Raw genomic sequence first — 25,521 nt, forward strand, 5'->3', positions numbered from 1 at the left:
ACTGAAGAAGAGTGGTGGTGAGCTGAAAGCAAAGCAGGAGAGCTTGTGCACAGAAGGGGATAAGGGGGTTTCAGGAAAGGAGGACAGGCTCTCAGTGCTCTGCACTTGCCAAGAGGTTTAGAAAGATTAAGGGGGTCCGTCAGATGTAGTACAGTTGAGGTCATTTGGTGACTTCAACTAGAGCCAGTTCCGTGGACTAGCGCGTCTGTAGTCAAGAGTACAGGGCATGGGAAGACCTGGGAAGTGAGCAGCCGGGGAGGCAGCTGTGCAGACCAGGCTTCTAGAATCAGGGCTGGGAAGTAGAGAGTTAGGGAAGCTTTTCTTTTGTCTATTTAAAGATGGGTAAGTAGGCAGGTTTAAATATGGATGGAAAAAGATGCTGATGGGACAGGTGAGGCCCCTGAGGAGGTAAATGGGGACGAGACTGTAAAGGACGTCAGGGTAGGGAAGGAGACAGGCAGAGTGTGGGTGCTGGAACATTGCAAGTGGGAGCGGAGAGCTGAGGAAGAACTGGCCATCTAATTGATGGCTTATTCCTTAGGGGTGGTGAGAGGCAAGGTAGCCTGCTGAAGATGAGGAGAGAGGTGGTGAGACTCTTGGTAGTGGGAGAGATTGCTAATGCCCGTCTAGAATGGGGAGGAGAGCCAACAAGGAAAGTGTGGGGGGATGTGGGCAGCACAGTTAGGTGGAAGGTAAGTGGATGGCACTGCAGGCGGACCGCTTTTTATTGTGCCTCGCTCTATCGGCCTCCGCAGATGTTGCGTTTTTTACAAATTGAAGGCAAGAACCCTTCTCCAGCAAAAAGATTACGACTTGCTTTATGGCAGTGCTCTCTTTATTGTGGTGGTTTGGAAACGAACCCCCAGTATCTCTGAGGCCTGCCTCTAGTTTATACCAAGGTAGAATTCATTGACTTGTTAACCGTTTGAAACTCCAGGTTCTCATCAGCCACTAAAATACTGTTGAACTTTACTTTCTATAATTTGTATTATTAAAAACATAACAAACAGAAAAATACAGGGATTTATTGAAATGCTCTTTAAAACTACTAGCCCTCCCCCGGAGACTCTTAAACACTCCCATAAGAAATCTTGCCCACCACCCCTTATTCAGAATCTGAATGGTGGAGTGTCACATAGTACAAAGGAAATGCTTTAGACAGGGGATCTGGTACCCACCTGGAGAAGTATACGTACAGGTAAGACTGGCTGCATGTGTACTCCTGAATTTTGCCTCATTCGGGCAGCTTCTTGTTTACATAGGTTCCCTATGCCCTCCCCATAGCTGAAATCATGTCATGATTTAAAAAAATAATAAAAAAATATTCTTCCATGCCGACTGTAACTCCTGACTCCAGGGTCAAACCTGTCCTTCCTCTTTGGGCTCATTTCTATTTGGAGATTATAACATGCATTACGTTATTCGACACGGCACAGTAGTTAAGAGCCCAAACTCGGAACCGGAATGCCTGGCTCCGCCACATACCTACTTGTGTGAGCTTAGGTACTGTGTTATCTTCTGCGAGCCTGAGTTTCCTCGGATGTAAAATTGGGAATTGAATAATGGTGCCTGTGCGGCAGCTTGGTTTTGAGAATTTAATGTGTTATCGCTGTAAAGAGGCGTGGGCTCTGGTTAGATGTTTATTGAGTCAAATAAATAAATGTACCTAAGAGCAGTGGGAGAACTTAAGGCATTGACCATCTTACGCCAAGGAAGGTTGGAAGTGTCCTAGACGGCCTGTGAACAAGCACGTCCGTTGGTGAAGGCTGGCTAGGGACTCGGGGCTGACTTCACACCTGCGTCCAGAGCTCTCTGAATGCTTGTGAGATAGTGGCCGACTCGGAGCCTGGAACCCGTCGTGCCTGTGCAGCAGCACATAATGCCATGGACTTATTAAAAGAAGTTGCCGTGTGGCCACTGGGAGTCATAGAATTTCTAAGAGTTCCTTCCTTCCTGACATTGTCCCACTTCTCTGTGCAGGAGACCTCTCAGATTTGAGCAAGATCTGTTCCTGCCTCCTTCAATCCCAGATCCCCCGAGCCTTCCCCTTTCCCCTCGGTTCACCTGGCACCCCATCTCCTTCCACAGGTACTCCTGGTCACCTTTTGTTGTAAATATCTACCTCATAGAACTCTCCCCGTTTTTACCTCAGGAAAAAATGCAGGTACACTCACTTCATTTAATATGCCTGTGCTGTTTGTTTCATTGTGTCAATATGTGTTACTTCATCTATTTTAAGAAACAAGCTCTCAGGCGAGGGTTTGGCTTAACTCATTTATACGGGCGTTAGTAAAATGCTCTGTGGAATTAGAGACACCTAATAAATGCTTTAGACTTTTGAATGATGCTATAATCATTTTAATGGAGGCTGATGTGTGTGTATTTAAACAAATGGCATGTTTTCAGCAACATTCTGGCAAATTAGCAGCTTCTAAATTAAAAAATAGAGTCTATACATAGAAAATGAATTTTGTAAACTGCAGTAACATGCAGTTATATTGCTAAGCTGATTTAAGCAGAGGCTGAAACGCCGTGGTGGAGCGAAATTTATTATTATATTTTACTATATTTGTTTTCTGAAAAGTTGGTTGGCATGGCAGGGGTTAGGTGGGAAAGGGGGGCAAGTTAAAGGCGTTATTGTGAATTTAATGCATATTTTAAAGAGTTAGTTTAAAAAAACCCTTCATATTAGGTTAGCAGATGTGATTTGGCACCACCTCTTGCCGCACATGTGCCCTTTTCATTAGGAATGTGTGCCTGATGTGGTGCAGATGGTATTTAAGCCACTTAGTAATATTTTCCACAACCTGTTTTTAGTAATTAGGCTTGCATTTGCTGGTTCAAAATACTGGACTGCCTTTTGGCAACTTTGTAAACCAAGGAAATTGAAATGTGGTCAGTGCACCAGCAGAGGGCAGTGTAAGGCAGTGTTTTGTTCACAGTCAGCCTCCCCACTGCTGTGTTTCCACGCTGCAGAGCTAGAATGTTCTCAGTTTAGAGATCTGATTTGAGAATTTAAAAAAAAAAAAATTTATTTGACAGTGACACATTTTAAAAGTCCCCTGTTGACTGCCCTCCAGTAAGACAATTTTTCCAGAACAGATTTGAGCTGCAATTTTATTTTATGAATTTAATTTTTTCTTGATTCTTCCATTAACCAGTATGCATGACTGTGCCGTCCGTAAGTCATTTTATTAATTCTCTTAAAAGATATCATATTTAATTTGATGGGATGGTTAGAGCTCCATGCTCCTAACTCCGAAGGCTGCCGGTTCGATTCCCACATGGGCCAGTGGGCTCTCAACACACACATACACACACACACACACACACAAAAAGGCAAAAAAAAAATGTAATTTGATGGGAGATTTTTTTCCCCCTCAGCTCAGTTAGGGAATACTAATGTTTTTCAATTTGAGGGGTTTGCATTGTTTTGAAGACAGGTAGTAAAGTAAAGGTCACTTCTGAGTTGTGTGGTCCAGTCAAGTGTCACTGACCTTCAGAGAGTGACACCAAGGACTGCCTCTCGTTATAGTCTGTTGTGTTATATTCTATTGTGCTGCATAACGTAACACCATTGCTTTTCACACATGCACTTTTCCTAACCACAGCACCTCTCGGTGAACCCAACTCCATGGCTTTCTCATTCCCCTGGTTCCTAGTTTCCCTGACTCTAAAAGCACCATCCTTACCCTCCCCCTTCTCTCTTTATTGCAGCCTGTAAATTCTGTTCACTCCTCTCCCTTGTCTTACATCCCATCCCATCCTCTCTGTTGTGGACTGAATGATTGTGGCCCCCCAGATCTATGTGTTGAAGCTCTGACCCCCAATGTGAGTATTTGGAGACAGGGCTTATGAGCAGGTGATACAGGTTAGTGAGGTCATAAGGGGCGATGCCCTTAGAACAAAAGGAAGAGACGCCAGAGCTCTCTCTGCTATGTGAGGACACAAGCCAGGAAGAGGGCTCTCACCAGGACCCCAGCTGGCTGGCACCTTGATCTGGGAGGTCTAGCCTCCAGAGCTGTGCAAAAATACGTTTCTGTTGTTTAGACCACACAGTCTGTGGTATTTTGTTAGGGCAGCCAGAGCTGAATAAGACACCCTCTTCGTATCTTATGGGGATAAAAGGGACAGAGAAGGGAACCATCACTGTATGTTGGGAGGTAGCAGAGGCTCCACTGGAAAGGACAGGTGGGCTGAGGATTAGTAGAGAGACGGGACCGACCGCCTGTGGTGGGCGTCTGGCCAGGAGGTCTGGGAGAACGAGTGAATGCTTACAATGACTGCTGCCTTTGGTGGAGAGTGAACAGATGGACTCGGATGAAAATGAAGAACGTGAGGATAGATGGCATAGGCTGGGTGAAGCCTTGAAAACCAGTCTAAGTAGTTTGGCCTCGATACTGTGGGGAGCTTCTCAAATTGGGAGATGTCAAACTTGTGTACATGTAGGTGTCTGGGGTAAGCCAAACCACACAATAAGGACAGTGCCTCTCCCTGGGTGCCAGTTTTTCTGGTGTGGCTTCTGTCTTGCTGGGACTTCAGATACATTTCTGGGTATGTATTCTTTTAAGCCTTACTAAGGTGCTTTGATGGGAATGTCCAGGCCACTGGAAGAAAGAGGGCATTGTTAAAAAAACCCTGAGCAAAAACATGGAGAAAGTGGGGGTGGAGCTAGAGTCTCTATTTAGAAGGAAAGACTTTGGGTCGGCCTGCCCCTATTTCCTTCTTCTAGAAATTTCCAAGTGCTCTGTGCCTAATGGTTCATTCTTCACTCATGGCATTCCTGTAAGACAGGTGGCTGCTTTTCAGCAGATGGTAGTCTAGAAACAGAGCTTGTTAACATGTATAGGGTCACAAACTAGTTGGTTCATGTTCCTAGGACAGGGGCCCAGGCCAGGGTGAGCCTCTCCAGGCCTTCCAAGCTACGTAATGTTGGCTTTATAGATGCTGGGCAGAGCGGGGCAGCCCTAGGAGACGGGGCCTGGAAAGACTGTGGCTTCTGATGTTTGGGGAGCTGGTCCTTCAGGTTCTGCCACTTGCCAGCTGTGGAACCTTGAAGCTGACAAATGTACCCTTTATTCTGAGTGAACATCAGATATATGGGTCAATGAAGAAAGGAAAGAGTGGTTACTGGGTAGGCAGACAGCTGTTTGTTTTTAGGCTCTTTCTTGATTAAAAAATTACAAATACCTATTGCCACAGAACGATAGAACTCCAAATTCTATTTCAGAGGACTACACTGATGATTTTTCCCCCTCCTTTTTAAAATAATTTTTTAATTTTTCAATTATAGTTGACATACAATATTGTATTAGTTTCAGGTGTACAACATAGTGATTAAACATTTACTTACAAAATGATCACCTCAATTAGATAATAACTATGTATGGTTACCCATCTGATAACCATACATAGTTATTATAATATCATTGGACATATTCCCTATGCTGTGCTTTCCATCCCCGTGAGTATTTTGTAACTGCCAATTTGTACTTCTTAATCCCTTCACCTTTTTCATCCAAACCCCCAACCCCCTCCCATCTGGCAACCATCAGTATGTTCTTTGTATCTATGAGATTGTTTCTGTTTTGTTTGTTCATATATTTTGTTCCTTAGATTCCACGTATATGTGAATCTTATGGTGGCTGTCTTTCTCTAACTTGCTCCGCTGATTTTTGCATATTATGTTTCATAGTCTTACCACATTTTGGACATTTACACTTTTTCCCTCCTGAGACATGGGGACTTTTATCAGTCTGACACGACCTTATTTATGTGTTTACCTGGTTAATTGTCTCCTGCTTTCACTGCCCAAGAATGTAAGTTCTGTTAGGGCCAGGATTTTGGTCGGCCTCTTGGGTGTCTCCACATTTATGATATGCTTGTAGCACTTGATAAATATTTGCAAATGAACATATGGGATAGTGAACGGGAAGGGAGCAAGTTTTACTGAGCACTGAATTCATTCTCTTCTCCCCGGCTTCTGCTACCCAACCCTTGCTCTGTTGTCAGTGACCCATTCTAAAGGGGATCAGTCTTTGTTATTGGCTCGTTTGCAGGCATTGCCACAGGGGGGCGCTACAGCATCTCAAAAGAAGTGAGCCTCACTTGTCAGTGTGGGTGAGCTCTGGGCTCTCTGATGGAAGTGGACTGTGGAATATCGCCACTGAGCTCCTTCATTTCCCCACAACGGGCTGTGTCCAGCAGAACAACCCAGTTGTTTTGAACTCACTGCCTGGTGGACCCGGCAGTGGATTTTAGGCGTGCAAAGTGGTCATATACCAGGAGAAATCTTTAGTAAATTGAAAAGATGTCCAAGTGATGACAGATCAAGGATCAGGTTTTTTGGAGAATTACATTTGAAGTTATTCCATTGCTGCTTTCTTGTTTGCAACAACAAATTCACTGATTTTCTAAGTAATGGTGGGAGATTGTGGACTGTAAGTCAGATACGGTAACATTACAGTTGAAGAATGTTTTTAAAAAGATGTGCCCTTTTATGTTCTTCAAATACACATGGTAACTAGAACTAGAACAAACTAGGACTAGGACACCTGTAGAAATCCTTCAAGGAATATGTGTTAATAAAGGGATTAAAATGATATGAACTAACGTATTATTTGCCTACGAATGGAATTTCTAGATAGAGATTTCTAAAACCAGTTCTATGAAATAGTTTAACCTCCCCCCTTATGATTTTTAATACTTTTTTAACATAAACTATAACAGCAAAATTCAAAGAAAGTCTGTATTTTAACTAAACAAAAACCGAAATAAGGAGGTGTGATTTCTGAAAACGAGATCTTTTTATTTCCTTCTTTTTCTGCTTTGACAGTGGTTGGTATGACTCTGCTTTCTTTTTGTTAAAACGGCATATTAGAATTTAGATTGTTGCTGCCAGATTTAAAACCCAGTTTGAAACTAACTAAAGTTGATATTAATAGTTTAAATATTAACCCCTATCCCTTGGGTGCCCTTTACATATATGAAAACACAATGTTTACTTATATACCTGAGGACATAGTATTATATATAACACTCTAATTATACCCTCAAGGAGAGGATAAAGAAAATACTAGAGTTTCCCAAAATCTTCACCTCTTTCAACTAGAAGTTGAGTGTTGTTATGTACTTGTGTAAGTAAGCCATTCTAGCAAAAAAAAATTTATTGAAGTAGTAACACTCGCACTGTATGAAATGTTATTGCTAAATTGATTTTCCAAGGTTTCGACCTATTGGCATGCAAGATAAAAGGTGAATTCTTTAAGTTCCGTAAGATGGGATTCAAGAACCATTATGACTGAAAACAAGAGAGTATTTTCTTGGTTGGGCCACACACATACTGACTATACTGATAGAGAGATATGAAGGTTCAAGTGTATTTCTGAATTTAAAAACCCAAAAGTAATAAATGCAATACATTTTACATTAAACAGATTTCCCTGTGATCTTATTATATATATGTATATCCATTTAAATTTACAGTGACATCTTCATTCAAGATTTATTTTTTCCAGGTTAATATTAAGTTGATTTTGAAAGCATATAAGAACTTAAAACCTTCCCTTTTCTCTAAACATGGACTTCATGGGAGTAATACCTAAACAAAAAAATCTAAACTATTTTAAGAATGTTCTTTCTTGGTGGTGAAAATTGTTCTGGTAGCACATTGGAAGCAAGGGTAATGCCTCATAAATACCTCGTTTAACAAGTGCGGTTTTTAATTATTGTGAAAAATAACATGACTGTTGGGGGAAACATAAAATATTCATGAAAATATAGACTTCTGTTTGAGATAGTGAAAAATTGCAGTTCAGAGTGATAGAATAAAGTACAACTCTCAAAAGTACATAAAATAATACTAATGTCATTTCACCTGACAGAATAAAAAATAATTATTCTAATTAATTTTTATATAAAACAACTAATACAAAAAAGTTCCACAGATTAGGGGAAAAGGATGGCTTGACTAGAGGAAGGGAAGACAAATGGGATGAAGAGGCATGTTGAAAGTCAGTTGATGGCTTCAATCTGGGTTCCATCAGTTACTAGCCTTCTTTGGGTAAGTGAAGCAGCTAAGTTAAGCCTCATTCCTCTTCTCTATGATATAAGAATAATAATTCCTGGTTGCGAGGGTGTTGTGATGCTCAGGTGAGATGATTCAAACATAGAGTGAATTAGCTATTACTCTTTGTCTAGATAGAATAGAAAATGTTCAAGTGAAGAATGCACTGTAACCCTAAAATAATCTCCCTTTGGTACGTGGATCGGCCTAGAATTTCTATTAAAAGTCAACTGTAGATTCTTATGCCTTGATTTTTAATGTTTCAAGTTATGAAAAATAAGATAAAGAATGGGCAAGTTAAACAGTTACAGAGAAATTGGAGGAAACCCAATATTCAATGCATTCTGACCGGACATGTGCATTTTGATGAGCAGAGAGGTTTGTGGTTCATTCTGATAAAGAAGATGATGATGACATGACTGTTATTGAGTTCATAAGGTGTGCTATGTAAGCACTATACAGGCAGTGTCTGATTTAATCCTCACTGCAGAGGGAGGGTCAGCCATTAAACTGATTGACAGTTGAGGAAACTGCCTTTTAAAGAGGTTAAGTAACTTGCCCAGTTTATGTGTTGGGGGTCGAAGCCTTTGCCTGACATGGGCACCATGATGGATTTGGGGGTGCCTGTGGTTATATTCTTCGGGACCCAAATCTAACATGGGCTTTTCGGTCCAAATAGTATAATTCTACCATTGACTTTCTTGTTCCTCTTGCCTCTTCTGTTTGTTTCCCCCCCCCCCCCCAAGAAGCATAGTTTTGACAAACTGATGAGTATGTGTGTAAGGGAAAGGCTGTAGCTATTTATATTTAAATTTATTTTAAGTTTCCCTAAATATCTAATAACTATTTTTGCTTTAGTCTCTGTATTGTTTTCCCCTCAATTGCTCACTGCAATTTAATCTGATGATAAGATATATATCATGGAAGGCATTTTCATTCTTGCTGAAAATCAGTGGTTGACGATATGACGAATATATGCAGTGCTAATAATTTGACCAATTTCCTAGCTTGGAGATGATGAATTAAAATGACCTACGAGGAAGGAATTCACATGGGAATCAAACTCCTTAGTAGCTTAACAATGAATTTATCTTTAGAGAGATTATACAAGCTCACATAAACACTCATCCTCACTCAAAAAAGAAGAAGAAAGAAAAAAGAAATACATGAGGCAACAGAATGCAAACAGTGATTTAGTGGAATAATGATGGTTTAGCAGGTGAAAATAACAGTGTTCCAGCAGAGGACGATCAGAGGGCCGCTCCCAGAAACAGAGACAGGCCCCTTTCCCTTTGGGGGGACTGTAGGGTAGGGCTTGAAAGTGGAAGGAAGAGGAGACACTCCTTAAATCTGGCTAGACTTCGTCACACTCACCTCTGACTTTGATCTCTGTGGCAGGAAGCACTCCTATTAAAATTGGAACTTAACTGAGGTTTTCGTGTGTAATTAGGGAACAGAAAAACATGTTCCACAATGGAGCCTCCAGGTCTAATTACCTGCAACCTAGTTGTACCTTGATGGCAAGAAGTGAGCCACCAGGAGCGTTTATTACCGACGTGCTGCATTTCCTTATGAAAGACACTGGGAGCCTTTTGGGAAGCTAGCTCCAAACAGAAAAATATCTCAGAATCATCAACAACAACACAAAGATTTAGAAGTATGGAAGACAGATTTGTAGAAAAATGGAGAAATTGGACTTTAAAAAGTGATGAAACTTTTGGACCTCCATTCAGTTGGAACTGCTTTTGGCTAGCGTGCTCCTACATTGGTGCCCCTTTCAGAGCAAATTGTAGCCCTCTGGATGTTAACCTACATGGCCCTTAGCTCCACTAAGGGGCATGTTTTCAGACATGCCTGGTTTTTAAGGCTGGCTGTCAGCGTAAGGCATCTAATCTGTATGAGGAGCTCTGGATGTGGTCCAGCAGTTGGCAGGGAGATAGCCACTGAGAAACAGCCTTGTCTAGGTAATTGCTTGAAAAAAATAAAGACCCTTCATCAAACCCCTTTCATTACCTCCGGTATTCCCACTAGGAAAAAAGGTTGGGTAGGAGAAAGTATGAGAATACTGATGGTGGTTATTTTTTTCTCTTTTAAAACTAGCATTTTACTGTAGGAAGATAGTCATTGATCAAGGAAAAGAGAAGAAAGGAAACAGGACAAAGATATAGATTTTCACGCTCTTCGGCGTCTTCTCTGTTAGTAAATTTGAAAAACCATATGTAAAATGATTACATTTTGAAGGCTCATGTCTGAAGCAAACAAGTCCTTAATAAAATTTTCTCTGTTAAGAAGCAAGAGATGATTAACTGGATGTAGAGGGTCTTATGTTCTGTGACTTTTTCCTGAGAAAATGGGGAGAGGAGTTATTAATGCCACTCATAGTGCATTTCTCACCATGTTATTTTCTGAAGGAGTACTGCAGCGATTTTGTGTTGTTTTTTTTTTAATCGTGTTCCGATAAATGTAGGCTTTTCTAAAAAATAAAAGCAAAGAGGAAAATCCCCAAAGCGCTGAGAAATAAAATTAGGGATTACTTTTGAAGACTGTGCTCGTTTGGATGTGATCATATCCATTTTGCCCTCTGAAATTAAATGGAGTATCATTCTTTAAAAAGGGCTTTGGACCAAGTCAACCTCTCCGAGTTTCTTTCCTAGGGTAGTTCTGGCAAGTGTATTCTTGTCAGTAACAGGGTTTAGGCAGCTTTTCAGGATTATTGTCGGTCCTTGAATTCGCAGCAGGCATCTAGTTAGTTTTGTCAATCTGATCATTCATGTATAAACTATCCACATAACTTGTTGAAAAACAGAACACAAAACCTTGTTAAATCAGTCATTTGGTATCAAAAACTGATTGTTTATTATAACATTCAACTATTTTTTAAAAAGGAATTAAATCAAATTGACTAGTGTGAGTTACAGAGTAAAGAGAAGAAAAACATAACAGGTGAAATAAAGGAATCTGTTTTCCGCATGTTATTCTGGTAGGAATATTTCCCAGGGCACATCACCCTTACAATACGACGGTGGGTAAGTTGTTAACTGTTTTTAAAATTCTACTTCTAAGGGTATTTGTCATCATCAGAGGTAACCTTTTCTCTTGCTTCAGATGTGTTAAGTCTTTACACTTATTAATTCTTTTATGTAGTGTTTGTAGTTTGTAGAAGGAAATTGATTTTCTTGTAATGGGAAAATCATCGCTCCTATTATGACATAAAACTTTAATTTGATGTCTCCTTCACTGACCCAAGCTAATTACAACAAATACATGTTAACAAAGTGAGTAAAGTTCTTTCTTTCATGCATCGATTTTACTACTCAGGGCTGCCCCAGAAAGTCTTAAATGAAGGTGCTGTTCTGTTATCGTGTGTGTGTGTGTGTGTGTGTGTGTGTGTGTGTGTGTGAGTGTGAGTGAGAGAGAGAGAGAGAGAGAGAGAGAGAGAGAGAGAGAGAGAGAGAGAGAGAGAATGAGAACTCTGACAGGCAGTGAAATGTTGCTGCTCAGGGGGAAACTTGAACTCCTCAGATTATCAGCTTCTAAGGAGCAAAGAAATATTAAAGGGGTTATTGGTAATGGTCAGAACACACAACAGCTGAAAAACATGGACAGAGCTTCCTCTTTAATTTGGGCAGATTGGAATGCACTCCCCCCAAATCAAACGGAAATAGTAAAATTTAAAAACTTTTATGAGTACCCAGCTCAGCTGCACCTGGCTTCCCTAATTGCCTTCAACCCGTCATTACTGTCGAGGCAAGATGTTTAGCCACCAACAGCCCTTATTAATGTATAATAGGAATTTACTTGTAAAACAGAATTATTGGGATGGCATGATGTCATAAAGACAGAGTGCTGACATTTTAGATCGTTTTATATAGGAATGTGGAATTATAATTTAGGAGTGGGCTATTCCTTTGGTAATTAATCACAGTTTGGGGCGGCCTCGATGTAGGCGAGGCATACGGATCGCACTGGTCCTCCGTTAACGTCTGTGTTTGTGCCAATGCACGTCATTCTCATGAATTATCTGTGAAAAAGAAAAATCTTCTCTACCATGTTTTCCTGAAAATAAGACCTCGCTGGACAGTCAGCTCTAATGCGTCTTTTGGAGCAAAAATTGATATAAGACCTGGTCTTATTTTACTACATTATATTATGTTATACTATTACATTGACCTGGTCTTACAGTAAAATAAGACCGGGTCTTGTAATAATTTTTGCTCCAAAAAACACATTAGAGCTGATTGTCCGGCTAGGTCTTATTTTCGGGGAAATACGGTAGTAACCTGTAAATGTGCAGAACCTGACCATAGCAGGTGTAAATAAAGGAAAGGTTTCAGCAGGGCTGTTGCCATGATTTCTGTACAAATGTCAAAGCCTTAGAATTATAAAAATATCTGCCAATTTTCTTCCCTATCTCAATGATACAAGAAATGGGATACATTAATTTTGCTGGACCTCAAACTTGGAATCTGTCAATATGGCTCTGTGATTAATGGGTACAGACGTTTACCTGCCTCATAAAGATAATGTGCCTTGATTACTGCGCTCTGTTTGCAGAGCAATAGTTAACATAATGTCAACACTTTCATTGTAAACCCCATTTTTGGAGGGGTTTATAACTTAGCCATAAAAAAATCACTCGAGATGACACTTTGAATATGAGTTCTTAGTCCTGGGGGATGAAGATATTTAAAGGAATAGATTTAAGTGTTCCATTTACCTATTTTTAGGTTTATGAACACCTAAGCTGCATATGAAAAGTTCAAGTTTTATATACTTTATAGGGAAAATATTTTAATAATAAAGAGGGTCTCTTATTGCTCATTTTGTTCAGTTTTTCTGGGAAAATACTCTCTTCTTAGGTGTTGGATCATTTATTTTAAACCAGAAGAGAACACTTTAAACATGGTTATGATACATATCAGAAGACATTTAAAAAATCATTCAGTGTTAATGTCTTTGGGATTTTATGCCAGTGAGCCACATAAAGTTATGTTTTAGGTCAACAGTAAGAATTCTAAGACGGAGCTTGAAATATGCAAGCCTTGGAAAGTATAATATGAAGTAAGAAACCACCTTGGGGAAGACGACAAACATCCTTTTTGAATTAGAACCTACATTTTCTCTAGTTTCAATGTGAGAGGAAGTCGCCAAGACCTGCTCTTTGTTAAGTCCTGAGGTGTGATTGCATGGAGGTACCTACTCACCTTTGTAGGGGTCGGGGCAGGGCGCCACCCTCAGGAGTTCGGCCTTTCTGTCCTTTCAGGGAAGGACGGAAGGATCCCTTGTGGTGGTTGTGTACCGTACTGTCTTCCAGTTTGTGAGAGCAAAGGCCGGGAAGCCAGGATAAACTAACTGTTGGAGTTTGAGGGGCGTTGGATGGGACGCTGTGGTCAGAACCCCAACTTTTGAAGTGGGTGTTCAGCTGCCACAATTTACTTGATGTGTTAGATTGCTTAAGGGTTTTAATTTTAAAAGTCATCCTACAATCCTTTGTAATTGGTTCCAAAGCCACCCGTTGGTCTGACCAAAAAAGGTTTGGGTTAGTTTGTTTTTGTCTTTGTGTGGGATAGGGAGGCTTTCTTGTGCCATAACATCAGTAACAGAATACTGTTAAGTCTGCTGTGATGGGCAAGTGTTTTTTCTTCCTTCCTCCCATCATCCATCCTCCTTCCCTCCCTCTCTCCTTTCCTCCCTTCCATCCACCTTCCCTTCCTTTCTCCATCCCTTTCTCCCTACTTTGCTTCCGTTGGAAATAATGATATTCCTTTTAAGGCAGCAGTAACAAACCATTACAAGGACAGAAAAATTTTTGGAGCCCACAAACAGCAAGAGGGCTTTTCCAGAATCTTCAGCAGGCAACCAAAAGGGTTGCAGTGTGGTGGTTATAAGAAAGGCATGTATTTCAGGTACTAGTACCTGGAATATTTATCAAAATATGCTCATAATTGTTTCTGCCCTCATTTAATCACCCTGGGAAGGAACCAACTATATTTTTATATAGATAGATGTGTTACCACAAAATGTGAAACACAGAAGTAGTACCTGTAATTTTTAGGTTGATTGGCATTAGACGTACCAGTTTGCTTGAGTAACGATGCAGGGCCCTAGATAAATGTGCTGAGTTTATGGGAAGCCTGACTTCTTTGAATATCTGCTCACATATAGAACTTTGGAAATGTCGCTGATGGCCTAAAAGTTAAGGCAGAAGTAGGTTTAATTGATAACCATGATGAATAAGTATGTAGCACTGAATTTTGAAAAATAAAAAACAATACAGTGCACTTGTTGCTTTATGTCATATGTATTTTAATCCTCACAACCCTAGGAAGTAAATTGTTTATTCTGTCCCTACAGCTCACATTTTTTGTGAGCTGGAATAGGAACCCACGTCTGTCTTACTCTAAAACCCACAGTGTTTCTATTTTGTATTGACAACTCAGAGGTCATGTACTCATGAGTAAAATAGTAATAGTTATTCGTTAATTCATCAGTAAATATTTTTGAGCACCTATCATGTGATAAGCCTGGTTCCACTGACACAATATGAACAAGACAGCCTTAAAAACTTTATAGCCCTCAAGAGTTTATAAACAAGTATTGGGGTACTAAAAGTATTGGGGTGCCAAGAAGTAAATAGGAAATTACAAACTAGGTATAAGAGCTAAAATGAGGGACCTCAAAAGACCCAAAGAGTATTTCTGGAAGAGGTGTTCCGGCAAAACTTCCCGAAAGCTGAAAAGCTGAAGGAGGGGGGACCTTAGTCAGTTGGAGAGAATTGTTGGGGGGCAGGGGCAGATACATAAAGAAAAGCGTTTTAATCTGGAAGTACTACAAATGCAAAGTAGGTGAGGAAAGTATTTAAATTGGGAGAGGTTGGGGCCCTCAACTGTGGTCAGGAAGGGAAGAGCCCTTGAATTGAGTTTTAAGGAGTTCTGACTGTTTTGAGGGCTATTCGAAGGCGAAGGCGTTGGAAGGCTTTGAGCGGAGATGAGGTGGTTAGATTAACAGTTGAGAAGCTGGCCCTGACTGCCTATGGGGCATAGAATAGATGGGGGGGCACTGGAGCCAAAGGCCCGTCATAGTTGCGGTGACTGGGACCCAGAATGGATGCCAGGGATCCTTGGCGATTTGTGGGATGTGAGGGGTAAGACTCCAGGCAGGAATCTTGACAGGTGGCTGGGCGGATGGTAGTGCCTTTCACCCAAGAGAGATTGAGAGGACAGTGACCAAGTACAGAGGAGCAGGTGATGCCTCCAATGTTGAACGTACTGGCGCCAGGGGAGTTATCATATACATGTCTGATAGACAGCTGAAGTCAAAGAAAGAGATTTGAGAGCCCTTACTGTACACGTACTGTGTTTCCCAGAAAATAACACCTAGCTGGGCCATCAGCTCTAATATGTCTTTTGGAGTAAAAATTATAAGACTTGGCATTATGTTATGTTATATTACATTACATTACACTGCACTACACTACACTACACTATATTATTGTACCCGGACTCATAGTAAAATAAGACCTGGTCTTATATTAATTTTTGCTCCAAATGACGCATTAGAGCTAATGGTCTGGCTAGGTCTTATTTTCAGGGAAACAGTGGTAGTAACTAAAACCACAAGAGATATAAGAACATGTGCAGTGAGAAGAGACGAACACACAGGAAGATCCTCTATGATAAGGACACTGTCAGATTGGACAGAAAAAGGGGAGCCCACACAGAACAAAACGCATGGCCAGAGGCAGGAGAGCAATGGTGCCATGGTCTGAATATTTGTGCCTACCTCCACCCCCCAATTCATATGTTGAAATCTTAACTCCCAAGGTGATCCTATTAGGAGGTGGGACCTTTGGGAGGTGATTAGATCATGAGGGTGGAGCCCTCACGAACGTACCATTTTTAAGGTTGAAAGTAACTTTTGAGGTCAACTTGTGTAGCCCCTTAATATTACCTCAGTCATTGATACACAGGTACTCAATAAACATTTATTAACTCTGATACCAGCCAGGCATGTAGATTAACAGGAGCTTTACGATACTGATCTTGCTAAGAAAGTATAAAAGTGCAGAATTTTGTTGTTAGTAGAATGTCATAATATGCAAATATAAAGAAATAGAAAAAATGCAGTCTGTTAAATTATTTTTTCCTGTTTGGGAAGATGAAAGACACACTATAATGCGTGCTGCATCCTTCTCTGCAAGTTTCTGAGCACTTCACACTCCTTCGCCTTTATATTTTACTAAGTTTCTCCACGTTGTTGTTGCCTCGGGTCTTGTCCCATGTTGCTCTGGGCAGTGTCAGGCACCTGGCCAAGGTGCAGAAATAGAACCAATGCCCCCGGCCCCACCAGCTTCCCCAGGAGTATGGGCACTGCATTGTCCAAACCCAGGTCCCTTCTGAGTCCCTAAAATCAACCCCCCGAAGCCACGGTGGATGGGTAGAGCAAGCCAGTGGATGTGGCAGTCACTCGCCATGTTGGTGCTGGTGTGTCCAAATCTTGCAACCAGAAACTCTTGGCTCTTCCCCTCCTGCTCATCCTCTGCAGTGTAGACCTTCCCAGACCCCTCCAAGGTGGAGCTAGACAGGGTTGCTCTCTTGCAGTTACTATATTTCTGCATGTGTTTTCTCTCATCCTGATGGCATTGTCACACAGAGGGAAGGCACCCTTCCAGGCTTACTGAGCAGTGGGACACCCAGCTTAGCCTGTCCCCCAAACCTGAACTTGACTTGGTCACATTCCACGTGTGTTCTCTGCTGCCCTGAGGCTGCAGGAATGCCAAGCATCCTCTCTGGCTGTGCCAGCTGCTCCTTCTATGCTGTTCTCCATGGGGTTTTCGTGACGTTGCCCCAACTTGACCAGTACAGGTAGCTAATATTGCTAGAGGTCGTGATCGGATTATAAGGAACAAAGCGTTTAAAATAGGGCTTGCTGCATAATGAACATAATTAAATATTTCGTAATTAAACAATGTTGAGAGGAGTGAAGTTATTTAGCATTTAATCCATCAACAAGCCTTTACTGATGTGCTTATGAACTGACCGTCGTTGGTTTTATTGTAGTTATTGCTAACCCACAGGTAAACTTGCAAGTCATTTTTTCCTGTGTGGAGACTTGCTACTTGCATGATTCTTCATAATGAATTCTTTTAAATGATAATATTGACATTCTCTTTTGCTCCCCATGGCTTACTTTTTCAGCATTTTGCAACATATTCCTCATTGCCGCATGCCAGTGTCACAGAAAACTGGAAATGAACTTGTACTTTGAGCAGTGACTTAAGATGTGATTAAAAATGGAAGCAGGAGGCGGCCCGGTGTGATGTGTGTGATGGTATTTCAGGAGTCACGGCCCAAGTGAGGCAGGTCTTTTAAATTATCTGGATTTTAGATTTCTTAATTACAGTTAACCCTTGATTAATACGGGGGTGAGGGGCGCCGACCCCCATGCAGTCACAAAACCCATATATAACTTTTGACTTCTCCAAAACTTAACTACAGTTGGCTGTTCGCATCCACGGATTCAACTGACCACAGATGAAAACAGTCTTTTGGATCCTCGGTTGGGAATCTGCAGTAGGGAAACTGGAATGTGAAAGTACTTTTATCCACCTGTGGTCGGTTGAGTCAGAGTCCAAAACCCTCTGATCCAGCCAAATCTTCTTACAGATACTGTGTTTCCCGGAAAATAAGACCTAACCGGAAAATAAGCCCTAGCATGATTTTTCAGGAGGACATTCTTTGAACATAAGCCCTAATGTGTCTTTTGGAACAAACGTTAATACAAGACCTGGTCTTATTCTTGGGGGAACATGGTACGAAGGGCCGACTGTATTTATTGAAAAAAAAACCCACCCATATATAAGCTGACCCATGCAGGTCAAACCAGTGTTGCTCAAGAGTCAACTGTATAAAGAAAGGAAGTGGAACATGGTATCTCTCAGGTCCCTACCAGTTCTAAAAGTTTATTATTCTAGGTCCCAGGCAACTATTTGGATGGCTTTTTGTTCCTACAATTCGTGAATAATTCCACTGGCTTGAATATCAAAGTGGGGTGGGGTAGGGTGGGGAGACTTCCTACTAATACTCAACTAACCTCCTGAGACAGGTTCTCTTCCTGTCCAGTACTTTACACTGTCCAAAAATTTTTTATCATTGTCTAGTGGTTAAAAAAAATGGGTAGGAAATGAAGTGTTTGGATTCATGTTCACAAATGTAGGATTCTTCTCTTAAACTTCCTTTCTGTTCCGTGTCACTGAAACTCAGGTTAGAAAACAACCAAACTAGCTCCTTTGTGTATTCCCTGTCAAGTGTCCCACTCTCCACGAGTCGAACAATCAGAAGTACAATCTGGTAGTAATATAATCTATTCGCCAAGTAACGGTGCCTTTTGAATAGCATTTCAGCTTATTTACCACAAGAGGGCAGTGCAGGTGATAGAATGAAGGCAATGGCTTCTGCAGAAATAATAACAACGTTTGTAACACTAGTTTTCAATTTACAAAGTGTTTTACACACAGTGTTGTGACGGTCTCAGCAGTTCTCTGTGACAAGTAAAATAGGCATAGTTATTCCCATGTCATAGATGGAAAAACTAAAGCTAGAAAGGCTTAAAGATGACTTGGATCGAGTTGTGCAGCTACTAAATGCTGTCCAGCGCTTGAACCAGCCAAATCTTCTTACCTGAATCTAGGTCTCTTTCCACCATGCCACTCTGCACTTAATGGTGTATTATCATCCTTCCAGTGACCTCTGCAAGTAGAACTGGAAGGCTGTACAAAAGCTGAGAAAACATGTTCCATGGCACCAGTTCTCAATTTTTTTTGCCTGACGCAACATCTTGGGAAAGCTTTCCAGCTCCCTATGCGTCCTCCTGTTCTGGAAAGATGGGAAAGAATGGGAATGTTTGCCTGGTAAGTACCACCATGAACAGCCGTCATTGCAGCTCAGTTATTTAGATCTATATTATATAGTGGGTCTTAAACAGAAAGGAGATGGGTGGGAAGGAAAACGAGAGAGGTCAAAGTAAAGAAGAAACTGGACCTGGAGGTACGTAATTCAAGTAACTACTTTCGTTTCCATGGTGAGTTTGGATGTTCCCTGTGGACTCCCAGAACTCCACCCCTTTAGATCTCAAAGGAGACAGCAGGATACGTAAAGGCACAAGCAAGGCTAAATCAAAACGAAACAAACACCCCATTATTGGTCATTCATATCAAGTTCTCAAATCCAAAACCTACTAGCATTGGAGGGCCTGCAGGCAGTCCCACAAGTGGTCACTTTGCTGGGTGACTTACACACAGAATTTATTCTAAAGGGATTTTGCCACCTTTTTTTCTCCTTTGGTAATTAGGGTGATTCTGTCAGATAATTAATTTTAAGTGTTTTTATTCATTTGTTGGGAAAAAATAAAAGGCTCAAGTAGCAGCCTGTGGTTATACCAATTGCACAATGATTCATGAATTCAGATTGAAAACTGGAGTAGGTACAATCAATATGTGAAAAATAGGAGCAGCCTAATTGCCTTTTTAAATCAGTAAAATAATTAAAGCCCTTATAGTCTGGCCAATTAATTGTATAGTCGGCTTAATAAGGAAAATGCTTGAGAAAGATGAAATTACAATACCAAAAGCAACTAATAGCTGAAAAAAATTTCCTAGTGTAATTGATTAATTATCCTCCTCTTTTTCTCTTAAGACACTAAACATTTAGTAAATCCGTGTAGTTCCAGTTTAGTCAGCATTCCTATTGTAAAGTGCCTGTGTTACAATTTTTCAGTCATCATTTCCTTAGATTCCAGTGTGAGAGTTGTTGTTGTGTTTAGTAAAAGAATACAAATATTTATTTTAAATGTTTCTTTAAACAGAGTCTTAGTGGAGGGTAGGGCTCACTAATGCTGTACAGCTGGGTTTCGGGACTTGAAAATTGGTTGTCGTCTGCATTCGGGGTCCTCTGCAAATACTCAACAGCAAAGAGAGAAATCCCATCTGACAAGAAGTCTCTAGATACGGATTTATGCAATAGGATGTAATGTTTACTTGGATTTGCTATGATCTACCTGGGAAATTTTTCCTATTATACCTTTATTAAAAGGTTCTAAATACATATTAGCTCGATGTTTTCTTATGGAAACAGCTCTAAGGAATCTTTAACTTACTCATTTCCAAAAGGGAATTTTTCAAAGAGAGAAAGACAGCAGTTGTGTAAGCATACCAGAGAAAAGGTACGAACATAATACATTTAGAACTAATATTCTGAATTCTGGCTGGATTTTCTTTCATTCTCATGTTGATGCAAATAGATAACATAATTGTTATCCTAACCGGAATTGAGAATCTGCATCTTATTCTGATGTCCTTAAATTAAACATTTGATCAGTCTTTTTTAGCGAAGCCTGTCGTGGGAGGAGTTGGGTATTGGCGCGTTCTCTCTCTCTCTCTCTCTCTCTCTCTCTCTCTCTCTCTCTCTCTCACTCTCTCTCTCATTTTCTCTCTCCTTTCTGTTTAGCCTGCATTGAACCTTTGGCCTTACCCCAAGTGTATGGGTGGTATATGGTTTAAAATTGATATATTAATGTTGAATTTTTATTGTCACAGTTTCTGTTCGTGCTCCTTTCAAACCTTTCATTTATTTGTTTCTGAACCTTGGATATCTCATAAAAATGTCACCATTGTGGTTGAACATTAAGCACCTTCCCATTTTGCCCTGGGCCGTTGAAATAAATTTGGACCAGGTGCTCTGTTCATAATGGAGCCCCTTGAAGTGCTCTGATAATGAGCCGGAGCGGAAGCTGTCAGCCTTCAGCTGGCCTGAAGAATGCAATTAGAGCACTTTTAATACTGTGGAGGGACCCCATCCAATCAAGGCCATTCTGAGTTAAGCCAAGCCTAGAATCTCAAACATGTACTTTTAAGCGTGTGAGCCTGGTCTTTGCACTGAGAATGGGGAGAAAGCATTCCCGTATAATGGATTCATTTTGAGTCAAAGAGAAAACATCTCTTCCAAATGCCAATGAAAGTTCTCTCATCCGTCCTCTTACGTTAGTGTGGCCTTATTTATGGTCTGATGTCACTGTGACCAAGATAGCTAATGTCAAGTGAAGTGTCAAATCGGTCAAGTCCTTAGCAAGACCACTTAGCTCAATTTTTTTTAATAGCAAAGAAGAAAAAATTGGATTCATTTAAATATCTTCATATAGGGAGTGCTTCAGTAAAGCATATTCACTGTACGAAGGTATTAAAACGAATGTTGTCTATTATATGTTGAATAAAGCAAGTCATTTACAGGACAAATTTACAGGACATTATGAACAGTGTGATCCTGTTTTTTGTTTTGTTGTTTTTTGGTGTGGGGGAGACCAACCAACTACAATATACATTTACAGGTGCATAGAAAAGGTTTGGAAGAATTCACACCAAATTGTTAATGGTAAAAATAAGGGAAAGTGGGATGGGGATAGGTTACATTTTTTACTGTCTCTCTCTATGTAATTTTAAATTATTTTCTCATTTACTTAACCAATAATTTTTATATTCTTGGGTAGGTCCGCTCACTGTCAAGCCAGTGACTTATTGTAGGTACATAAATGAGCTTCTCTTCAGCGGGAGGAGGCAGGAGGCTTGCGTTTGTTATTCCCCGAGATTCTGGGTTACAGTAATGAGAGAAGTTACCACCGAATGAGAGCTTCGCGTTCATCATTTCAGATAACCCTCCCAATAGCCTTACTGCACAGATACTCGCTTTACAGCCCAAGACACACAGGTTCAGAGACAGTCATTGATTCGCCAGGTCACACCTTTGAAGTGAGGTGTTAGGATTTGAACCCAGGTCAGCTCAGCTCCAAAGGTGATGCCTGTAACCCCTTCTCTCCTCCCTGCTTGGTTTGTGAGGTGAGTTCTTTAAAAGCTGATTTTATTTCCAGGGTCACCTCATCCTTCTGTCCTCGATTTCTTTCCAGAAAATGAAGACATACTCGGGAGTAGTTGTTACTGTTGTTAATGGTTGACATTTCTTACAAACACTTGGACCAGCCCCTGAAAAGTCTCATTTTGGGGCCTGTAGGATTAACAGTGGATTCGCCAGTGAGGGAGAAGCATTTGTCCTAAAATGAGCCCATGTGTAAGAATGTCAATTCAGTTTCAATTGAAAAATAGATAATTTCACACAGCAGGCAAGGTGGGTGATATCCTCATTAATAAGAAATAGAATGCAAACTTTAAAGATCAGAATAACTATGAAAGTTCTTTTATAAACTCCCAATTGCTGAACTTAAGCTGATCGCTTACTCAGATGTCTCATTTCTTCTAACACATTTATTATTTAATAAGCCCAGAATCTTTTTTTATTCCTTAAAAATACAAAGCTTATTCCATAGACTAGAAATCTCTTTTCTCTCTGTGTGTGTTTGCATACATATGTATACAAATATGTATTGCTGTTTCTTTTTTTTTAAAACCCTACACATTTCTTGTTTCTCAGATTTTACTTAGCTTAGATTTCTGCTTCATATTTCTGCTTTCCTGTTGGCCTTGTAAGGTGTTATGCATAATATTAAAATCCCATTTCAGGTTTCACCTCTATTCCACAACTCAAACTTTGGAATTATTCCTGTGAAAGAAATAATTAATTACTCGGAAAGTAGAAGTGTGGTTGCCAGGAGTTGGGGGGAATAGGGAGTTATTGTATAATGGTTATGGAGTTTCAGTTTACAAGATGAAAGAGTTCTGGAGATGGATGGTGGTGGTTGTACAACATTATGAATGTATTTAACACCATTGAACTGTACACTTAAAAACATGTAAGATGGTAAATTTTATGTTATGTGTATTTTACCACAAAAAAATTGGGGAAAAAAAAACTTACTAAATTTAGCCATAAGTGAGCCTCATTCAGTGACCGGAACTAACATTTAATGGCCCTTTTTCTGACATCCTAACACTGACTTGTTAACTTATCTGGGGCAAAGTAATGTATTAAGGCCAAATAATTTAAACATTCTCCTCCAGAAGCCTAAAAATTTAGCATTTGAAATTTTACAGTACCTTGTATAACACTGTCACTTAGCTATATTTTTATATAGCATAAGAAAGTGATAGAATACATTGGAGGGGGAAAGCATCCTCTCTGAATTCTTAAGTGAAAAAAAACCTATTCTTTTTGAGCCCTGACTCCAATGTAAGTGATTGGGTTTACTTGGCATTTGGTTTCCTTTTCATGATACAGTTTCTTTCCAGTTGTGAAGATTTTTCTTAGGTTTGCTTCTAATCAGTCACTTGGACCATGTAATCATGCGGCTTCTCATCCTTTGCTGCAAGGAATTCATAGATTCAGCGTGTGGGAGGTTAGTTGCTTTGAAACCGGCCACCAGAGAGCGCTTGTCCTTCTGGGGTTACCAGCCAGCCTCCCCCAGGCAGGGAGAATGGTGCCGATGTGAAATTAGGGACATAAACAGCGATAGTCAACATGACGAGGGTCCTGTAGTCCCCAAAAGGGGTATACCTTGGTGGTTTTAAGTGCCACCTTGTGAAATTTTCTGCGAAGGAGAGGAGAAGATTTTAGGCCAAACCATTAAGAGAGTCAGCTCAATACACTGCTTAGATTTAAAGTAAAAATAAGCAAAATGCAAAGATTTAGGTCCAGAGTCAGGTGGGGAGAAATGTGGTCATGGGCATTCCCGTGTGGGGGTCAAGGGGCAGCAGCCTGAAGGCACCACACTGCAGGGCAGATATGAGGATGGGCCCCCCCCCCCCAAGTGAAGCTGCAGATATAAAAGATCCTACAAATAAGAGCTTTGGCTGGGGTGGGTGGGGTGGGTGGGAAGTCCAGAGACTGGGTTTCTAGCCAGGCCCTGGCTTTCCTAGCTCTGCACACCCCATCTTTCTGGGGATTGGTGGCTCGTTTGAAAATTTAGGGGAGTCGGCAGTCGCCGTGCTGCCGTCGCACTCTAACGCCAGTGCCGCCTCTAGAGAGCTCCAGCCGAAGGAGAAGGGGGGTAAGTAAGGAGGTCTCTATACCATGGCTCGTACAAACAGACTGCCCGCAAATCTACCGATGGTAAAGCCCCCAGGAAGCAACTGGCTACAAAAGCCGCTCGCAAGAGTGCGCCCTCTACTGGACAGGTGAAGATACCTCATCGTTACAGGCCTGGTACCGTGCGTGGCACTCGGTGAAATTAGACGTTATCAGAAGGCCACTGAACTTCTGATTAACAAACTTCCCTTCCAGCGTCTGGTGCGAGAAATTGCTCAGGACTTCAACACAGATCTGCGCTTTCAGAGTGCAGCTATTGGTGCTTTGCAGGAGGCAAGTGAGGCCTATCTGGTTGGCCTTTTTGAAGATAGCAACCTGTGTGCTCTCCATGCCAAACGTGTAACAATTATGCCAAAAGACATGCAGCTAGCACGCCGCATACGTGGAGAACGTGCTTAGGAATCCACTATGATGGGACACATTTCATTCTTAAAAAAAAAAAAAGTGTCTCTTCCTGTTATTGGTAGTTCTGAATGTTAGTTATTTTTTTTTCCATGGGGTCAAAAGGTACCTAAGTATATGATTGCAAGTGGAAAAATAGGGGACAGAAATTAGGTATTGGCAGTTTTTCCATTTTCATGTGTGTGTGAATTTTTAATATAAATGCAGGGACAAAGCATTAATGCAAGTCAAAAGTTTCAGTGAACAAGTTTCAGCAGTTCAACTTTATAACAATTATAAATAAACCCGTTAAATTTTTCTGGACAATGCCAGCATTTGGATTTTTTTAAAACAAGTAAATTTCTTATTGATGGCAAAAAAGAAGGGGGAGTCAACAGATCCTCTTCAACTGTAATGAGTAAAATCCAGGAAATAACAGTATTGTATTTTATGTGAAAGAAAAATTGTGGGTCATACATTCCCCCTCCTCCACCCAATACACATAGTGCTAATTATAGAAGTCACACATATGCCAACTGGAGCAGTTCTGGAGTCCCCTGTCCTTACCCACTCCACCCCCATTGGGAACGGGGTGGGAAGGGAAACAAGGTGAGAGAGGTCTTTCTGTTTTTTCCTAAATACAATTACTTTCTGTCATTCACACAATGTAATTGCAATTTTAGCCTCTTTAAAAAATATGTATCCAGAGAAAAATCTGGAAGGTATGTGTGTATGTATAGAAACCGGTTCTTTAAAAATTAAAATTGCAATACACGTGCATGATGAAAAACTTAAATGATACAAAGAAAGGGAAACTCATCCTCCTCGATCCCTTAACCGCATCCCAGCTTTTCCAAACAGCCTCTGTTACGTCTTTATCTTTACTTCTAAAATGTTAACTGTGGGGTTTTTTGGGTGTGAAGGGAACTGAATTACTGGTGCTTTACATTTTCTTCTTCATGTTTTCTATATTTTCTAATTTCTGCAATTATTTCTAGGCTTTTTATTTTTTTAAGTTTTGTACGAGGATTTGTATCTTTATCTCCAAAG

General features: G+C 40.7%; 1 protein-coding gene and 1 pseudogene across 2 annotated transcripts in view; both read left to right on the top strand.

The window, feature by feature from the left end:
- JAZF1 (JAZF zinc finger 1) overlaps positions 1–25,521 on the top strand; it is a 307,976-nt gene that overhangs the window by 78,497 nt on the left and 203,958 nt on the right. The window lies entirely within an intron of this gene.
- LOC308510224 (histone H3.3A-like) lies at positions 573–24,489 on the top strand (annotated as a pseudogene). Its single transcript has 2 exons — positions 573–692; positions 24,093–24,489. The product of its transcript is annotated as a histone H3.3A-like (transcript).

The sequence above is a fragment of the Rhinolophus hipposideros genome (assembly GCF_964194185.1).
Source record: "Rhinolophus hipposideros genome assembly, chromosome: 18".
NCBI lineage: Eukaryota > Metazoa > Chordata > Mammalia > Chiroptera > Rhinolophidae > Rhinolophus > Rhinolophus hipposideros.